This window comes from Castanea sativa, chromosome 5, assembly GCF_040712315.1.
Source record: "Castanea sativa cultivar Marrone di Chiusa Pesio chromosome 5, ASM4071231v1".
Taxonomy (NCBI): domain Eukaryota; kingdom Viridiplantae; phylum Streptophyta; class Magnoliopsida; order Fagales; family Fagaceae; genus Castanea; species Castanea sativa.
The window spans coordinates 12,209,686-12,216,427 of NC_134017.1; the positions used below are offsets into that span (position 1 = coordinate 12,209,686).

The window sequence follows — 6,742 nt, forward strand, 5'->3', positions numbered from 1 at the left end:
ATCTTACTTCAGTAATAATATAATATAAATCCCTGAACAAAATTTTAAAAAATAAAATAAAAATCACCTATATAACATTTTATTAAATAAGGAAGTCATCCATGATTAAGTATTCGGAAGTTATCCATTACTTTAAAGTACACTTTTTGTTTATATATATTTGATTTGAGCTTTCTTTATACTTTCCCCCTCAAAAAAAAAAAAAATATATATATATATATATATATATATTCTTTGAAATCAAGATTAAAATAATGATTACATTGTTTAGTGTTTAAGTTACTATTTTTTTTTTTTCCTATTTACAAATCATTTACATTACTTGCGCAAATGCATAGAGTCAACACGCATTAGTAAAACCTAAACCACAAGGATTGATGAAGGGAAAGAAGTTGTGTTAAAAGTTTAAAACAATCTTATTCAATATATGAAAGTCTTGAAGAAAATTGGCTTTACAAAAATCTTTATTCAATTAAAAGTCTCATTCCTCACACCTCTAATGATATGTTAACTGAATTGGATGTACAATTTGATGATCACCGACGATAATCGTGTGGGAACCAGATGGCAAGACAGCATTACCATTGGAGTCTACAATGCCCAAGCCCTGGCAAATATTTATGGCAAAATGAACCAGCTTACTCGTCCTAGCTGCAACAGAAACTCTCTGGAACTTAATCAACTGCTTAATATGAGTTCCAAGAATACCAAGTGGGGGCTGTGAGTAAATCAACACAACTTCATCTCCATCTCTGTTACCCACATTTTTTACTTCAATGTCAAATGTGAATTTATTATGACATCTCATGTCATCTATTAAAATTGCTGGGCAGCTAGGCTTGATGGTTCCATTTTTATATGGTAGGTCACGGCAGTGTTGAAATTTGCTTAATTTTGTCGACAGTTCTGATGGCGCGGCTTTTAGTGTATAGTTGAATTTTGTGTAGCTGAGGCCATAACCATAAGGGAAGACAGTAGGGCCATCGTAGAATTTATATGTTCGACCTGGGTAGCCCTTGCTATCATCTGGCCTTAATTGCATGGATGTAAATGGTATCTTGTCAACATAATCAGCTTGATACCATGTAAGTGGTAATCTTCCTCCTGAAAAACATAGAAAATAAGGTGTAAATAATGATGCAAAATCTCATGAAGATAAAAGATTTGCATTGGTTCAAGGAATCAAATTAGATGTTACCTGGATTGTATTTTCTAAAAACGACATCTGCAATGGCTTGACCACCTTCTGCTCCAGGATATCCAGCCCACAAGATGGCATGGATTTTCGGGTTATTTTTAGCAAAGGAGATATCAACACCTCCAGCAGACATGATTACAAGAACTACTGGGCCTTTCGCAACATCAGCAACTTGGTTGATAAGATCAGTTTGATTTCCAGGAAGGAGGATATCCAACCTGTCTCTGGTCTCTACCTCAATTGATAAATCTATCCCCGCAACAATTATGGTGGCATCAGCGGTTTTGGCGGCTTCCACGGCTGAGCCTATCAAGTTCCCGTTAGCACATTTATGGCCTGTTTGAGAGTTTAGAGAAGGAGGAGAGTAGAGGGGAGGGGAGTAGTGGGGAGGAGAGTAGAGGAGAATGATTACCCTCCACCTTGTTTGGATGTTTTTATAATTAGTAAGGGGGAAGGGAGTAATTAGCTATTCCCTTTGTTTTTAACATTGTAATTTTATAAATATAATAAGGGTAAATTAGGTAATTTACTTTATCAATAATTTTATGTGCTCTACTATCCCTCCAAATCTCTCCAATTTGGGAGAATTAAAAATGAGGGGGTTGGAAGTAATTCAAACCCCTTCAAACCCCTCCAAACCCCTCCCTCTCTTTCCTTAAAAAACTCCCAAACAAGGTAATTGAATTACTCCCCTTCCCTCTACTCTACTCCCCCTCTTTTTTTAAACATCCAAACAGGCCATTAACATCGGAGCATCCTATTGCATAGTTCACACTTCCATAACTTGAGAAGCCATTAAGTGGAGTACTGTATTGACATGGAGAACCTTCAGTATATGTGTTAAATGCATAGTTGCCAATCATGGCAACGGAAGCATTAGCATGTGGTCCAACCACTGCTAGGGTTTCGTTCCTTTTAGTTGCCAATGGCAAAACTCCATTGTCATTCTTCAAAAGAACAATTCCCTCCCTCGCTGCTTCTCCTGCTAACTCGATGTGGGCGCTAGTGCACACATCATTTATACCGAGAGAATTGTATTGAGGCTGTCCATCAAATATTCCTAGCCTCATAAGCACAACATAGAGGTATTGCAGTGACTGGTCTACATCTCCCTCCCCAACCTTCCCATGTTTCACAGCATTTTCAACATTGTCGGTGTAGTAAACTCCACAATCCAAATCCAAACCTAAACCAGGTAGAAATTAAACATCTGTGAACAAAAAATCAAACGAGGAAATCGAAAAAAAGAATAGGTAAGGCACATTATTAATAACCTGCTTGTAGTGAGTATGAAACTGCAGTTTCATTGTCAACGTTTAGCCATTTTTGGTCCTTAATCATTACTTCAACAGAATCACAATCTGCAACTATATATCTGGCATCGATTGTAATGTTAGTCTTACAAAAATAGTATCCGAATTAAGTTTTAGTACTTTAATATTGAGATTAGAATTTAGATAGATTGTACCCATGAAGATCCCAGTCTTGTCTAATGGTTTCCTTTAAGAGTTTGTGATCAGCACAAGCAGGTATGCCATTAATACGGTTAAAAGAGCACATGACACTACTGACATCTCCATTTTGAACACACATTTGGAAGGGCCGGTTAAATGTCTCAACCAAATCTTGTTCCGTCACCTTCAAATAATAATAAATAAATAAAAACTTTGCTTTAATATTTTTTTTGAATCATAGTTAGTGGTATATCAACTTTAGAATTATGATTTTCATATAGTAGTTACCCTAGCATCAAAACTGTAGCGCTCAATTCCTTTCCAATTGTCAAGATCATAGGCAGTAAAGTGCTTGCAACATGCAGAAACTTTAAGTGGTCTTGAGTTTAAATCCTTATATTTATTACTCTCAGGTCCCTCAACATCCTGCAAGCCTCTCACGTAATTCACAGCATAGGTGCCAACTACGAATGGATCTTCACCAGGTGTCTCAATGATTCTTCCCCATCTTGGATCCCTTGCTACGTTAATGGTTGGACTCCAAAATTAATGTTAATCCAGCATGCCCTAAATTGTATAATGCTCGTGCTTCTGTGGAAACAACCTACATTTTGTAACAAATTTTAGCTCATCTATCTCTACTACATATAATTTTAAATTTAAAAACACAAACTATTTGAAAGAATAATTTACTATTTTTAAAAGTTCCTAAGTTTAGAGAAAATCCTAAGAATTATGAAACTGTTTTTATTTCATTTTTAAACATTATGACAGTAAATCAAAAAAAAAGAAAAGATTACTTTAAACGAGTATATACATATGAATATTGATTAAAAACGATTACTTTAAACATTTTTAAGTTTTGAAAAACTTAAACAGTGTATTTATATTTTTATTGTTCAACAAAATGCTCCTATACCTTCCCAATTGTGTTCCACAATGACTCGTTAAATGAAGCCGTTGTGAGAATTGGCGTGGGATAGCTGGTTGCATGTGGAACTGAATTATCAAAAAAGGTACCTGGACCAGCATTGGACAAACCATGGAGTGCCTCAGACCACCACTGGTATTCAGGTATCCCTAATCTTGGGACTCCGTAAGCACGATTTCCTAGTTGTCGTACCTTCTCGTACAGTGTCATTTGTCTCACCAAATCTCTTGCTCGGACTTGGTAGGAAAGTTTCTTGTCACAAAAGGGGAGTGATTTGACATCCAATCCAAGTTGGGCATACCTGGCGGGATCACATACATAGGTGAAGTTACTAGGGGTCGCGGCATCAGTGTAGATGACACAGAAAGCAAAAGTGAGATAGACTAAGTGTTTTGGCCATTGTTTGTAATTGAGTTGCATGCAATACTCGCCCATGAAGGCTCTTATATACGGAGGAAGGAAGCTATTATAAGCCCCCAAAAAAAAAAAGAAAAAAAAGACTTGTGAGTTGGCTTGTCTCTCTGAATTTTATTGTGAGTTAGCTTATCTCTTTTACTCTTTATTGTGAGGATGATCTTATTTCACGGTTGACATTTTTGTAGACTTTTTCTAGTTTCAGTGCTGAATAGTATATTTGTTTATTTAACAACAGAATGAAGCTAACAAAATATAAAGTCATAGTTAAAGAATAATGTTATCTATTAGACTGCACAAATAGGCATGCAAATACTTTTGTGACAAATAATAATATTATAATGGTGTCTAATTTGTAATAAATACAATTCCATTAGTCTAATGTTGCTAAACCCAACAAAATAGCTCTTTGCAATACATGTACTCCAAATTTAATTTTCATATTTGCATATGCTAGACATAGCATCAAGGTGAGAAAATAATCAAGGGTTTATATCATCCAATGATTTCATTCAATCAATCAACAATGCTATTGGCTTCTATGTAAAATAAATGCCTACAACAAATATAGATGTGGCAATAGTATTTATTAAAATTCTTGACAATGTTTGATTTACAAAATGCATTAGAGTGAAAAGTGAATTTATGTAATGAGACTGATTTACAATTAATATGAAGTTGTATGTTTTCATTGTTTCAAAATTGAATTTGGATTTTGGCTTTGAGCAAAGTAAACACACAAAGGTTGCAATCCTTTTGTAAATAGTTTTCCCATTATCTTAATGTTGCTTTAGTTTTCTACATTATTTTCTAAAAGGGAATAGTTTTTCATTCTTTCTTTCTCAATCTCTTTTTTTAATTTATTTTTAGCTTTTTCTTGGTGGGTGAATTAGCCTTTCACTAATTCTTTTAGCCTTTTCTTTAAAAATGAGGTTGATTAATTAAATATTTAATTAATTATTCCATGCATAGCACAAATTAGCGACTAGTTTAATAATAAAAAAGAAGACCAAATCTAATTGTGTCTATATTATGAACAAAACCATTCAAAAACAAGCAATTTATTATCATATATTGGATGATTTATAATTTTACATAAAAAATAACATTTACATTCTTTCATTCATTTCCCCTTCCCTCCCCCACCCCAAAAAAAACTACAAAAAATTAGCTGCAAGTGATTCAAGCGATTCAATTTAACTAGACTGCTCCAGTAGCCTATGTTCCTTTGAAAGGATGAATAAAAAATCATTTGTCATTGTGTTAGGGCTGGTAATAAACAAGCAAAATTTTGGGTCGGAGCTCGCAAATATTTTGTACAAGATCATTTGTGAAGAACATGCACTTGACATTAATTTGTAAACGTATTTTGTTTTTTGTTTTTGTTTTTTTTCATGCGGTTTTGTGGACAATAATCAGTGAGTATTAACCTCTTATATGGTATATGTATACATATTATTTTCAGACCCGTAATTGATGTTTTGGTGAATTTTACCATTGTTTTTGGCGATTATTATGTATTAGGTACACCTATGTCATTAGTTGAAGGAATGATGATCCGTTGCAAAATAGCCAATAAATATACAACTATCAACTTCATTTTCTTTTGTATTATCATGAAGATGAGGGGGATGTATGTTCATAAAGCTTGATATGCAAGTTTAAAGAAAAGAGATGAAATTCTAGAAGGAGAATGTTTGGGTCTAGATTGTCAAAAGCATTGAGCAACCATGATAGCTATCGCGGTTGCTATTGGCTTCTATGTAAATTAAATGCCTACATAAACATAGATGTGGTAATAGTGTTTATTGGAATTCTTGACAACTTTTGATCTGCAAAAGACATAAAAGCGAAAAGTGAATTTATGTAGTGAGACTAGTTTACAATTAATATGAAGTTTTATGTTTTCATTGTTTCAAAATTGAATTTGGATTTGGATTTGAGCAAAGCAAACACACAAAGGTTGCAATCCTTTGAAAATAGTTTTTCCTGTGGAGCCACATTAATGACCACATCATCAATCAATTTCCAACCATTTCTCTCAACTATTTCCAACCATAATGTCCTTTTTACCTGCTCTCAACCTTAATGGCACTCTTCATCTATCCCTTCCTCTTCCTTTTATTTCGACTCTTCTTATCTCCATTCTATTACTATAAATATGTGATTCTTTCTCTCATTATATATATATATATATATATATATATATATATATATATATATATATATATATTCCCACATGAAAAATGTTATTCCTTTCTCTCTCTCTTTCATGTTTTATTTTTGTGTAAATTGTTTTTGTATCTCTACTTTAGATTGATGAATTTATGTGTTCTTTAAAATTCTAATTTGGGTTGATACAATTTGGTTTTGTGTTTTGAGTTTTTAAGTTATTATCTTTTTTCTTTTCTATGATTGTTAAAACTTATCATATTGCATATGAAGATAGTTTACAAGAATATAATGTTATTCTATTATATAGCATGACTCGTATAATTTGGTATTTGATTCATGACTATATTTTTTATTTTGACGCTTCTTCTCATTTTATTTTCTATTTATCTTTCAAAAAAGTAATTATTCTCTCTCTCTCTCTCTCTCTCTCTCTCTCTCTCTCTCTCTCTATATATATATATATATATATATATATATATTATTTATTCTCTTTTGCAACTTTAGTTTAGGTTGATGACTTATTGTATTTTTTTTTATAAAACTATTTTGGGTTAATATGATTTGGCAGTG

The 6,742-nt window shown here is 33.0% G+C and overlaps 1 pseudogene; it reads right to left on the minus strand.

Moving 5' to 3' along the window:
• Nucleotides 1-496: 496 nt before the first annotated feature.
• LOC142634733 (beta-xylosidase/alpha-L-arabinofuranosidase 2-like) lies at nt 497-4,018 on the minus strand (annotated as a pseudogene).
• Between the last annotated feature and the right edge of the window lie 2,724 nt (nt 4,019-6,742).